Genomic DNA, 15,288 nt, shown 5'->3' on the forward strand with positions numbered 1-15,288 from the left:
TGAAAGTACTTTTTACACAGAACATATTAAAAATAAATGAAGGTTAAAATTATAATTTAATTTACTATGCAATTGTTATTTATTGTATTAAGATTTGCTTAGCTGAATTTTTCTTAAGCTGTGTTTTTAAATAAAATATCATGTCAAGATTATTGCATACTCAAATGGAGTATAGGACCATATTGCTGTCTATACAAACATACTCTCAGGAAAGGGTTAAGGTAAGGTTTGCAGCTTAAAAGTTGTAAAAGATCTAGAGTTGGTGTCATAATTCTCAAATTGGTGTATAAGGAACGAATTCAAAGGAATTATCATTACAGATGTGACGGTTAGAAATCTGTTTTGTTCTACCAAAGGTAAAAACTGGGACTTTCAGGCTCCCATATATATATATATATATATATATTTTAACAAAGGAAGAAAATCCTAGCACCTATAAATTCTTACCCCTAAGACGACCCACTGACCAGATTAAACCTTTACCTACCTACAGAAAAAAGCTCTACGGAAGAAGAAGGAAGTATACCTGTTGGTAGATCGTATTCAAGATTTATTATTATTACTGCCAATAAAATTCATTGAGTCGTACGCTCATGACAGCTGCGTGTGCGCATAGTTGTGAAGGATCATTGACGGCGCGCGGTGACTTGCGCTGCGGTGGTCGCGACCACATATAGAGATCTCCCGTCGTCGCACGCGCACTCGCCGAATGAACGTTTATGACGACTTAGATGTGCAAATTCTATGTTAAGCGATGTTATTGAAAAAAAAGACGAGTTAAATGGAGCAGTAATTTTTGTGGTGTCTTTGAATAAAATGGTCCATGTGACAGCTGGGCTGTAACTCAATTGTTAAAAGAGTCAGGAGGGCCAAATATTCCGTAGTAAGTCCACCTTAATGGAAGACATTAGCTGCATTTGTTTAGTTTGATAGTAAAGAAGTCGGCCTATTTAGGAATGTGTTTGGCATACCTAATTCAGGCAAATCATGATGATACTATCACTACTTGTATGTATGATATCATAATTTTGAAGGTAGTACCCACCCACTCATAAAGATTAATCAATGATTTAAAGTTTGCAAGTTGTAATGATTGTAACATTCCGTAGGTATGCATTAGCAAATTTTTACAATTTTAAAATTAGGTAAGTAGCAGCAGAATGTACTGAAAAAGGTCTTTATTTGAAAGTACTTTATTTGTGCGGAGAATTGGTTAACCTTCATCAGTTTTCTTTCCTCATCAGTGTTGAAGTGGGCTTTGGCCAGAAGTGGGTAGGTAAATAAAACTTTACTCCTGGAGGTACCGAACTCGAGTGAACATTAGGTACATCATACACACTTTAATTAGAGTAGGTATCACAATTATGTTAAGTGCAACTTATAATAGGTAGAAAAGTAGATACTTTTACAGTTAAGATTACAATAGACTACCTATGTATAATAGAATAGGTAGTCTATTGTAATCTTAACTGTCAAAAATATATAGTTCTGCTTTATGATTCAGTATCCATACCTCGACTTACGTAGGTACCTACTTGTGGAGTAATTCTAGTCTAACCGTTCCTAATAGTAGGTAGGAAGATAATTAAGCATTTATTTATTTGCAGGTACCTAGGTAGATATATGCAAAACAAATAGGTATTATCTTTAGACCAAGTGATGATAAAACAAATAAATACAATGTAGGTATATGTGTATACTATACGCATTGATTTGTGTAATCACCACTTGTAGGCTACAGCTTCTAAAACTACAGCGTAGACCTACCTACTTTCTTTGTTTGTGTAGTCCACGGTATGTAGGTACCTAGCTAGACTACTTACCAACTTCCTCCAGATTATATTTACTTACGTATATGTACCTACTAAGTATATTTTAATTTGTATGAAGCCCATTAAGTGCACAGCAATGTGTTTTGCGAACCTGTTTCGTAGTGGGTGTGTTCCTTAGGAGGGGCTCCGGGTAACCACGCCCTAGCGACCGCCCACTTTAGCAAAATATTTATGTTGGATACATAAACTTTATTTATATATCTAAGTATAATAAGTGTAAGTTGTTAAGTTAAAGATAAATCCTATTAGGTAACTGCATTGTAGTGCCGCAATGTGTAAAGTTCCAATGGTTGAACATCATTTATTTTATTAAAAACTTATGCTTTTTATTATTCGTTATCCTGCGTAAAAATAACCAGTAGCCAGCAAATAGTCAATTACCTAACCCAATAAAAACTACAAAACACCTTTCTACCTGAATCCTAAAATCTCAAATGCAAAAACTACGTTAATTGAGATTTTTTGGGTAAGTTCTTATCTCTACCTAATGTTTAGGATATTTTGTACACGAGCTTCGATGGAACTAAGGACATTTCAGTATGACTAGATCACCAAAATCACTGAGAGCTATCTGTTTGGTGAAGTAGGTAATCCGGCTAGTCCGTCTTCCTACCTTCTCAAAAACTACCGAATTTTCATGAAATTTTCACCAATACGAATCTGTAACCTTTGAACCTCGTGAACCTTTCCACGAATCTATGTGAAGAAAGGGCATATCGCTATACCTATGGTAGATTCTTATGTAATACAACAATAAACAATAGCAATAAACAAAACAACAATAGCAAAACAGATGTTCACTTCCCCATGGCTACACCATGAAACAATTGCTCACACCCACAGAAAGGTAAGGTAAAATAAATAACCTACTAAATGAAAATAGGGTACCGACAGCCTATCTAATAGATGGACCCGTATCGGTTATAAATGGTACACGGGAGATATTTATGATTGCAATTACAGGCCTTTATACCTTCGCGCAGTATATAATAAAAGCTGTAAATAAATTGCTGAGATTATGTACAATATGGGTAATTGAAAAGGTTTTCTTCGGAAATCAATAATATTAACCTTGTAGAAATTGAACTTTTTTCTTGAGCTTTTACACTTAAACGCTGAGTTACCAAGGCGAGTATTTAGGTAAGTTAAAAGTTTGAAATTGATAGTTTAAAGTGTAACATACCTACCTATGGCGTCACAGACAGACCGTCATCAGTATCAGGAAACATAGAAGTCGTGAAAACTGGTCGGAGAGATTGATTTCACTGAAAAGTATTTGAATCTTTGTGTGTATGCTGTTAATTTTTAGGTACTTCATCTCAAAACATAAACCCACCATTAAATACCCTAAGCATATACAACATTACTAACTTATACCTACTTATACTTATATCTAAATACTATCAAAGACCCGAAAAATGGTATAGGTCAACATATGGCTCTGTGCATTTTCTATGGTATGGCTATGGTATGATGACGTTTGAAGGTGAAGAAGCGTTTTTATTCGTTTAAAAAGTCTGTTATAAACTTTTCAATTATTAGTTGAGCCATCTATTGCGACTGAGGCATACAAACCATTACAAAGATATTACATGAAAGGAGCGTGTCCCACGATTCGATAAGACGATGGAAGCGACAATAAACAATGATTAATTGGTCAATTTGTCAGAACAGCGACGTTCAAGTGCGGAAACTGAACATTAACTTGGAACATAAATTATTTACAGTGTAATAAGTTTGTACTTGGATTGGATTGCAAGTAGGTAGGATGTTCCGAAAAATAGAGCATAAGAATTTACAAGTATTTAGACTTTTCCAAGGGTTTCAGCCATCACCCGCCCTCCGTGGCAACTACCTAAGGCGGATAAAAAATGCCTATATCCTTCCTCGATAAATGGGTTATCTAACACTGAAAGAAGTTTTAAAAAATTAAATTGTAAATTTAAAAAAACCCCCGACCCAAAAAAAGTACGCAATAATTATGACAAAAGGTTAAAAACGCTAAACCCTATAAAAAGCAAAAAATAACTTTTAACACTACGTAAACTAAATTTTGTCGTGTCGGGGGACCGCTCTAATTCATTACTTTAGATACGTGGTTTTTTTTTAAACGAATGTTGTAATTAGGTAGGTATCTTTGGATTTATGTAAGTATTTTTGAAGGAAAAAAGCGGTCCCCCGACACGTCAAAATTTAGTTTACGTAGTGTTAAAAGTTATTTTTTGCTTTTTATAGGGTTTAGCGTTTTTAACCTTTTGTCATAATTATTGCGTACTTTTTTTGGGTCGGGGGTTTTTTTAAATTTACAATTTAATTTTATTTCACGCTTTTTAAAGGAGCTCCTTAATTTTTCATTCGCATTGGAATTCCAGGGTTTCATTCGCCACATCCCATTTCCAGCATCAGGTTCTCGTCAATCAGAAACATGAAGAGAACTCGTCAAGACAAATTCAACGAGCCCAAACTCGATGGGTTTACTAAAAGGCAGTTCAGGGTTACGTCTCTCACCTTCGTGCCCTAACAGCAGACCAGCTCAGTGGTTCCAAAAGACATTAGTGTTTCAAATTTCAGATCCCACATATACTTGCAAGTAAACTGAGCGTGTAACATTCCTATCACATCTAGCAAACGAGCTGATGACCTTGAAGACCTGAACCGATTTCCACCAAACATAGCTAAGAACACTCCCGACTGACATACCTTTTAAACAAAAAAAACCGCATTACAATCGGATCACCCGTTTGGGAGCTACGATGCCACATACACACACACACACACACACACACACACAGACACGTCAAACTTATAACACCCCGTCGTTTTTGCGTCGGGGGTTAAAAACAGACCTGCAGTTATTCAGATTAGCTCGTTCAAACAAATAATTTCTTCAGCCTTCCAATATCTACCTACTACTTACCTGCAAGTAGGCATAGACATGATCTGCAATAGGACACATCCATTGCATCTGGATTGAGAACGAATTTATTGTTAGTTTCGTCGAAAAAAACGAGAATTAGGTACCTACCGGCAATTTAATAAAAAAATAGTAGAAACATGATAGGTACCTACATATTTTTAACTCGTAGGTATGCGTTTACATCGAAATCTCATTATTATTTGAAACTCAATACAGTTAAAGTTGAATAGTAAGTACGTACCTATATACCTACCTATTTTTTATGTAATAGCAGGCCTCTGTCACTCGACGTACTTGCGCGCGATAAATGCCTACCGCTCGCTGGGTTACCGGTAGCCCCACGCGGCTCAGGGCTTTCAATAGTCACACGCGCCGCGCGCGTTACAATATTATTATTTTTATTTCGTGGCTTGTTATGCTGTTGGTTTTTATTAGGTTTTTTAAGCTGCCTAACAAACTGATGGATTGTTTTGAGTTGTGTTGGTTAATATGCGACTATTGTAAGATTTAGAAACATTTTATATTTATGAACTTATCTAGTAATTCTATTTTTTTGAAATAAATTAATTCTTATCTTATTTATGATTTTAACAACAGAGATCATTAAGTACTTATTTTACTTTAGATACCTACTTAGTTATATGAACCGTATTGTGAGTTTTGTATCTCAAAACACATCTCGAGTGTAAGGTGTAGGTATAGTTCTGGTCCAACTTAATGACGACTCGGAACATTACGCGTGTCGCTACGCAGAAACCAATTTTAGGTATGTATCAACACTCGACGGAGTTGTACCATATGGGATATGGCACTTGTGCTCGAAAAATAGTTGGAAACCGCCTTTGATTTTGACGAAAGCTTTACTTAAGTACTTATCTATGCTTACGTATTAGGTAATATTTAGTAATATGTACCCATACTCCATTTTAGTAGGCAATACAATAGTTAACTAAAGAAAAATATTCTTGATATTACTTTTTATTTAAAAACTCCGTTTTAAAAAAGGCTATCTTAAAATAAGCGTAACTTTGTTTTCCTACTTAAATTGTAAGAAGCAACCCTTAGCACGGCCACGGCACGGCTGCGGTCACTGAACTGTGCGCTATCGCATTGGAATAACAATCAAGCGCTCGAGCTTTTAAGGTTCATTTTATAACGCAGCTAGGAATTTGTAGGTAGTTGGGGAACTTGTAGGTGCTTATAACAGTAGGTATGGACTTTTTTGTATGGAGTGATTTATCTGTTACGTAGTAACTATTATATAATCTGTGGTAATAGCTCGATGCAACAATAATTAATTCACTTTTGTTCATAAATTCATATCCACACATATTCATTTCGAAGTGGTTTGGCCTCGTTATAATAGAACCATTTCTATGCCGACATTTCCCTGTAAATGGTAAGGTGGAATGGCATGTGGCCATATTAACCGTTACTGTTTCCAAATCTGGACTAAGTTATGTGATGGTTGTAAGGCAAGTCTTGTACAGGTAAGGTATAACTTAGAAGCTTTTGAGTCCTGGATTAACGTGTTTTTATTTTTAGCTAATGGTTATATGAACAGTTTCTATCGAATACACGACAAACAGGCATGAATCAAAATTGGTAAGTAGGTAGTAGGTACCTAACCTAAAACAAATATGAATAAGTCTGTATTTGAGAAGAAATTGCAACTGGACCTTCATAATTATTGAACTTACAGACAGAAACAAGGATACAAACATACAGTTGAATGAATCATAACGTTGTTATCGGTGTTCAGTTATCAGTTATTGGAAGCGCCAGAGATTTCATCCGAAAGGATGAATAAATTAATTTTAGTAAATAACACATACGTATTCAAATGTATTCTCCGATATTTGTAGTATTTATGCAAGGGGCCAGTGCCGGCGGCGCCCCGCTGACCGGCGCGGCCGCCGAGCCACGGTGCGCCTGCGCACTTCACGGGACCACTTTTATTCCAATGTAAAAACCAAAATAATTTACAGCAACAACGTGATATAGTTAGAGACAATCGTATTTTAACAAATTAAAATTCAAAATTTCTAAATATAGACAGATGTTCTGAATAATGTTTTATGAAAGATACCTTGGTAATTTATGACTTACCTTTAATTTACCTTTGTCGTTAATTCTTCCAATGGCAGATAGTTAGAAATATCTGGACAACTTTGTACTGTCATATTTATGGGAATAGAAAGCATAGGTAACCCTTAGCAATTAAACCCAGTAGCTCAGACAGTCTCTTCTCTTTGGGTACCTAGCTCTCATCCTCAACAACGACATCTCAGGTTTTAGTGTTTGATTCCACTATGACTTCATTAGGTAACGAGTGTGCCGACCGACATACTATTCAGTTTTGTAGGGAATTAATTGGTGTTTCTAGACCTGCTTTATGTAAAAACACTTCCCGTTATCAAAGATACCTACCGATACTCTATAAAAGGAATACCTATATTTCCGTAAAATGATAACTGTGCTTCGCTGGTGATGACAAAAGATTCACGCTGTGTCCACTGGGCAATGAGCTCCGCAGTCCGTGGGGACACGTCCGTCGCGATTGGTCACACCCTCGACCATAACACCGATCATTTCGTTTTAATTGACGACACCATGGCAGGCGATGATATCTCTCAAAATTATCTACAGATGGTATACAGTTTCCGTTACGTATAAATATGATCACTAATGACTGGCTTCAAGAGAGCTAGCGTTCCCTTTCTAGGTGCCTATGTTAAAACGTACCCGAAGAAAGTTGTTTATTTCAATTTGATTTATAATGAAAAGTTAGCAATTTGAAATTTACACAAATTGATAGGTGCGAACGAAACGTGAGTGATAGAGCTTCTCGGGATCAATTGAATACAACCTATTTATCAACGCATTGATTTCGTTCGTGTTGTTGTCCACTTCCAAAACATCGTATACAGTGTACCTAATAGCTTTTTTAACTTTCTCTTGAATATAATAATGGCACATATTGTAGATGGAATAATAAAAATAATATATTTAAAATAAAAAATTACCTTTATTGTTGCGTCAAATACGCCTCGGATACCGAATCGTGTTTAATCATAATACCAACATTTCACGGTACATTGTCGAGCCCGCGAATAATGACGTTCAAAGGGCAAGAGTCCATTCTTTGCTGACAAATTTAACAGGGCATTTGGTGACTTCAGAATTAACATAGCATTGGGTCTTTAGCAGAACCCTGCGGGGAAAATGGCGGGGTTCCGCGGACACCCGCGAGCACCAAACAATGAGTGCTGAGCCGCGACCCAACAGTCGTAATACAAGCCTACTGCCAACCATTCACTCTATACAAATCAAACAAATTATATTTGTTGAAAAAAGTCCACTACTCCTCGGCCCTGGTTAAACCGCCCATGGTTACGGTATTTAATATATCTATATACAAATCGAAAATTATAAAGTCAATGTGTTGCGAGTTGACAGATGCTAACACTTTGTCGTAAATCAACTGTTGTTTTTTGTTAGACAAACCCTTTGTGAGACACGTGGATTAGATATTATTAAAATTTATTTTTTAATTTAAGGCTGGCTCCGTCTTTCAGGAGCCTCAAAATGTTTTACCGCAGCTTGAAGTCTAAAATATTCGTTTTTTTTGTGAATTTTCCGGATACAACGACATACCTAATTACTTACCAGTAGGTAAAAGCCTAGGGTTTATCAACATGTCAAGAGTAACTTTCATTTTATAATTCAAACCTACATACTCCATCCGCAAGCATGCCTTTTGATATAAATGTGTTAAGTTCCTTAAGGACTTTAAGCAGAATTTTCTCAGTAGGCAGTCTAACATAAGAAAACAACTATCCGGGCAAGACAAGATGCTAACGTTTTATTATATTGTAAATGTATTGGTGCTGGCGCCGACGGGGAGGCTAGAACGGGCTTAGCAAGTATTTACATTACATACATATTTAGATAGCCATTATGCTATGTCGCTGTGTTCGATATAATCATATTAGAATTTACAACAGTTATAGGTAAATCTCTTGAGTTAAAATGCAGTAAGAATCTGAATCACTGAAAGATCGATCAATCCACAACTGAAAACGCTTAAACTTTTTTTTGGAATGCCTAAGAACATATCAAAAACTGTGGAAAACAACTCCTTATCTAATAAATATTTCATACACCTCCTGCAATTTTACAAACTCATAAAACAGAATGAAAAGCTTACTGAAGCCTACAGCGGGTATGCATGTTTAACAGTAGGTCTCATATAGCACGTGCTACATGCACAACGACATCACTTAAACGCCCTTTAAATACTCAATCATTCAATGAACGATTAGAGTTGTGAAATAGTCACACAAGGAGGCATTATCTAACCTCTTGACGCGCACGTGACTAACCCATTGTAGGGGAGTGAGTACTCGCCACTTATCGACAAAACGTTGTTCAATATCGACATATGGACGTCCACCACTTGGCAGGAGCACCTCTAATCGACTGCGCTATTATTACCTTTAATCTAGATTACGCGAAAATAATACATACCTATGTGGCGTCTATCTTAAAGGATTAATTTACAAGATAAAATAGAGATGTGTAACTTTTAAAAATAGCGTGGCTTGTGTCATTGCAATGTTACGTTTTATTTGCGTAGTGTATTTACGTGTTATTTAATCATTTCTTTGTATTCATTATATATTTTTGATAATACAAATAACATCTGGATTAGATTACACGGATTAACACATAGGTACCTACGGAGAAAGAGCAAATTAAGCTGTCTGAGGCGTCACATGCAAGTACCTATTGCTCTATTCTGCGTTTATCTAGAAAAAAACAGTTATGCTCTTAAAATTTTACAATATGTCTTAGCTTCTAATAGCACTTTAAACGCATTAAATCGTGAGAACATTTAACCGTCTTCCATTGAGTTTGCTCAATACGCTCCAAGTCAAAAGTCAGGGGAAAATGAATATAACATATTCTTTGATTTTATGCGCAACAATAAAAGAATGTGCGGATAATTATACGCTTGAACAATGAGCGTCGCGAGTTGACTTCAATGCGTCGCCGATAACAAAAATGCTATTGCCCATTAGCCCTCTTTGCCGCGCCGTTGAAAACTTTGAACAGCGCGAGCGCAAGAAAATCGCCGCATCCCGGGGGTCCGCGCACTTCCGTTCGGTTTCGGGTTTCGTCGCAGCGCCATTGTTTTGTGCGTCAAGGGTGGTGCGCGCGCGCCACTACGCGCAGCACCGAGTTCCTCACATAGTGACACACATGCATTGTTATTTGTGATCAAATATTGCTTTTTACACCGACAAGTGTCCGGGAAATATATCAGGCATTACACTGCAGGAAAAACTTCAGGAGACACGTGTTCCTTAATGCGCTGGCATCTCAGCCGTCGTTTAACTCATTCATTGGATGTCGATAAAGAACTTGGTAATTGCCGTGTGCGTACTACATGCTGCGTCTATTATACAGAAATATTTCTTTTACGACTTTAAAAACCAAATCTTAGAATAAATATGTGTATTTCTTTGTACTTAATTAACTTAGTCCCTGCGACGAATATCTACGTGACATCGCGTTATTTTATATCAAACAGTAATTTTATAATTAAGGTAAAGTACGTACTTCATAGAAATAAAGTAGATTCATCTCGATCGCTGGTGCGTTGCTATTATTTATCCCCCTTGTTCATCAACTGCATTGTGGTGCCGTAATAACAGTGATTTGTAGAATAATCGTCATTCTTTTAGGCCGGGGTCGCACTCAATGCGCATTGTTCAACTCGATACCGGTGAGAAAAGACGTTGACACTCAAAATGTTTGTTTGTTCAGGTATTTCAAATATTGTAAATCACTTGTTGTTTTAAAATAGGTTGTAAATAAAATAAGGACAGGTAGCCATTGAGATGAGGGCTCATAAAACATTCATTTCAACAGAAATTGTATGGGCTTGCAATGTAAATAATAAAGTAGGATCTATGGATATTCAGAACTTAACTTTAAGCATAACTATTTGCGTTTTAATTTAGCTTTTAGGAACTAGTTTATTTTAATTACTTGCCAATTGTGGGCAGTGATGATTATATTAATGAAACTGTTAGAAAAAAAAAACGGTAATTTGATTCAACAACGTTTTTGGACTAGTTACCTAGACTAAAAGAGCATAATGAAATAAAAAACTAGGTACCTAGTATCTACTTCCTTTATTATTCACGAATAATAAAATTCATGACCAGAAGCGGAAAGCTACAGGTTACAATGGACTTAAGGAGGTCTCATAACTCCTTATTAACAAAATTTTCAAATTCCCAACCATCTAAGACAAGGTACCTTGTGAGTTTTATTAAATTACCGCTTTCACAAATTATGTAGAAATAATAATTGTGTGTCGGGGCGCGGGGGGCGGAGGCGCCGCCGCGGGGAGCTGCACTTTTAATTAAACCCTAAATTATTGTTCACCTTCATTAATTCTTGCGCTCCCGGTCGGTCCTTACTAATGAGTTTGTACTTTTTGTACCGGCTCCGTCGGTATCGGGACTCAGGACCCGATTGTCTGATGTTTATGTAAAATATTGAAATCCCACCGACTAGGAAATATACAGTTATCTAATGAAATACCTTTTTTATATTTTATCTCCAATCTAAATTGTTTTGATCGTGGCTTGATTTCCTCCTAATTTAATTACATATTAATTCATTTTAAAATTAAGTTTCTGTTGTAAAAAAATCTAATCGAGATAACTGAATGTAATGACCGAAAAGCCATCAAACGCCGTCGATTAAATTGTCCAAAAATATCTAAACGGGCATCTAAACTTGAAAATGTACATTACATTTGTATTTAAAGTTTCTGTTTTCCATATTAAAATGGGTTATGTATTTCATAAGTCATAGCCCATTATAAAATATGTATTTCTAGGCAGTATTTAATAACGAATTAACATTTTCGCAGTGGGTGACGAATATATCACGTAGGCTTAAATATATCAATAAAATAAATAGAAATACACTGGGTGCCACTTATGTATATTATTATAATATCGTATTCTAATATGGTTATGTATTTACGTCTTAAATCTGACAACGTAGGAAATCAAAAATGTTCATAATAATCTACTTACGCAGGTACTTATTTCCCTAAAAGTTCTAAGTTTAGGTAGGTACCTATATTAAGTGCCTATTAGTGGGAACTTTTATTAGTGATTATTTTGAAGTAGGTAATTAAGTAGTTAGAAATGGTCGTTTTAGTGTTTAATTAAATTATCTAATTTGATTATTCTTTGGGATTTACACTCAATGGCTGCATGGTAATGAAATGTAATTATTGAAATGCTTTGTCAATGTTTTATTAAATACAGGCACCTAAGTATGTACCTACTCAGAAGATGTATATACCTACTTACACATCTACTCTACGTTGTGTTAGAAACTTCTTGCTTCTAGTTTTAACTGTGTCGAAACGTGACCAAATACCGAAGTAAGCCTGACTACCTATCACCGCAATTTGTCATTTTGCAGAGTTCACGATAAAAGTTCAAGATCATTGAATACGGTTCGTGATCAACTAAGAAAACTGATTTTTGCTACTGTATCAAGCACGTTTTTGGACCGACCTGTTTGAAATCCATTTTGAATTATTGGCGAAACCGGTGTAAATGGAACGAAAAAGTAAACAGCTTCTTACTTCGTGTATCATACCTACCCTTAATTAGCATAAGCTGCCATAGAATTAACAAAGAAGATTATTAATTTTGAAGTCAGTATTTTGAGAACAGACATTGTATATCTTTTTAAATATATCCTACTAATATTATAAACGCGAAAGTTTGTATGTATGGATGTATGGATGTTTGTTACTCTTTCACGCAAAAACTACTGAATGGATTTTAATGAAACTTTACAATAATATAGCTTATACATCAGAATAACACATAGGCTACAATTTGTAAACATATTGTTCGAAATACTAAACCTGCGCAGACGAAGTCGCGGGCACCAGCTAGTAGTGTATAATAGTAAGTTTGAACGCGTTTGTTCACTTTTTATATCAAAACATAATAAAAATCTATTTTCTTAAATTACGGCAATTTTCGATGGGTTGTTTCTCGAGAAAGAAAGAACAAGCTCGCAGCACGCGCGGTTGTATATCATTGAATTTTCCTCGGTTATTTATTTATTTATTAAAGGGTCGCGCAATAAATTGCGTTAAGTGGGGGCGGAGCACCCCGCAGCGCCCCGCGGGAGCCGCCATAACGCCGGGAAAAACGCGCCAGGCCCATAAGTGCTTTTCTACAACACTAGCAAGGCTATATTACCTCGGTATAAGGGTTGCAGGACGTGTTCGCGGTAAATTGATGACTAACGCAATGTAATAACATTGTTCTTAAAAGTTTTTGGTTCGTAAAGAGTAAGATCGTTAGATTCCAAAGAGGCTGAACTAACCCTCAGACGCCATAGGCATATCACCTATAGATATAAACTAAAATAAACTTACAAAATATTGTACCTATAGATATAAACTACAATAAACTTACAAATACAGAACTTGCTGTAGGTAAGTAACATTACATTATAGCGGGTTCACGTAATGTTATATGAACAAAAGAAATTGAATCATGGAAACAACCAAAAGAGTAAAGTAAAGATCACATTGCATGAAAGCAAAATGTGGCAGTTGCTACTTTACTTCCAAGTCTCTGAATATAGTAAAGACAAAAAAAAAAGAAACTTTTCGTAGAGTTGAGACTGCGGAACAGGCATCAATGTGACCCTTACCAACTTATTAGTAAATTATTACAATAAAATGGACTTTAAGAATGCGATAAGTTTTGCAAAGCCAATTCTTGAACTGTCTTTCAATATCTACCAAATACCTATAACTTACCAAAAAGGTATTAATTTAAAACGGTCGATTAAGTCAAGCCTATAAAACTTGCATCCATGACCTTAAAAAGAAAAAAAAATGCTTGCTCACTGCCCTTGATGGTGGACTAAAAAACTTAATCGAAATCGACATGGCGACTGCTTTCTTGACATATTTACGAACCCAGTAAATCGATGAGAACCTAATAAATTAGAGCATACGTAAACTTAAAACTTGATGATCTGAATACAAAGTGCGGCTAAAGTAGTACCAAATTAATAAAATTAAACAGTTACCTATAGGTACCTATAGAAAACTGCAGACCATGCCATGTAAGTAGGTATCCAGACCATTTACCTACACAACTTCAGATTAGGTAAAGTATTCGATTTTTTTATTTGACAGCTTTTTTCTTGGGTCGCCAAAATACTTATTATTCAATTACATGATAATATTATCCAATAACTGCAACTTTGTTCGAAATTTTAAATTCATCGAAAACGCAGCGATGTTGTAGATGTGGCAGACTAATCTCAATAAAAGGACTCGAAAACTCAAAAAAGCTTATAATAGTATAATTTGAATAGTTTATACTTGGCCATATTGAAATCAAAGTTGATTTCTTTAAAAGAAAATAATGACCACGTTAGCGGCTGGGCGTAGGGGGCGTGTGTAGGCGTGGTGGTTCTCCATTAACACTTCCACGCTTATCAATAACACATATTTCTTCATAAAACCAACAAGCAGTAATTAAGCGTCGATTGCTCGTTATCTCGAGATGATGATGATTTAAGATATTGTTTTTTTGACTTAATTTGAAAGCTTGCTAGTAAAGAAATAATCGTGGTGTTTGAGACGTTTGAGCTTTAGTGGTAAAAGGTGGGAAAAAGGTGTTCGGTGATTGCATTGCTTGTCTACCAAACAATAGAATAATCACGTAAAAGATTATTAAATAAGAATCCAAAAGTTATTCCGTTAATTGATATTAAAACGATAACAATGCTTTTGTATTATTGCACACAAAATATGATATAAATAAAAACTTACTACATCATGAAGTTTATCAGCAAAGATCACAATCATTATTAGGCATTATTTAAATCCATAGAGGCTGAATGGCACTGATTGCCTAAATCTTGATAACGGCCCCTTCGCGGCCATTTGCAACTCTCTTACTTACTGATTATTTCCATTATGTCTGATCACCCTCCTTGTTTGCTCACAAATATCGATAATGCCGTCAATTTCTCTCAATTATGCGTATTTTTCTGCAAACCTCTATAAAAATTGATTTGGTACCTATTTCAATTTTATCAATACGTTGGTGCCTTGAAGGAATGTGGACTGTATTGTGAAGTAGAGAGAGAGTAAAATTGTTTGCATGTTAACACTGTATTTTATTAAACTTATTTGGCATGACAGTCCTTTCATATATTGTATAATTTTATTCATATACCTAAGGCTTAATTGATAAATGGAGTAATTTTTCAATGTTTGCGTAGAATTTAGATAATATTCTTCTAAGGAAACTTTCTAAAACTTAATTATACGTTTTGAAATGCTCGAGTGGTTTTTATTTTATTGCCACGTACCTCCGTATTGCCATTACATATTACATTTACTCTTCTAATGACTACTACACTTCGTTTCTTCTCTGGTATTTTTATGAATATGAT

Source organism: Helicoverpa armigera, chromosome 5 (assembly GCF_030705265.1).
Source record: "Helicoverpa armigera isolate CAAS_96S chromosome 5, ASM3070526v1, whole genome shotgun sequence".
Taxonomy (NCBI): Eukaryota; Metazoa; Arthropoda; class Insecta; order Lepidoptera; family Noctuidae; genus Helicoverpa; species Helicoverpa armigera.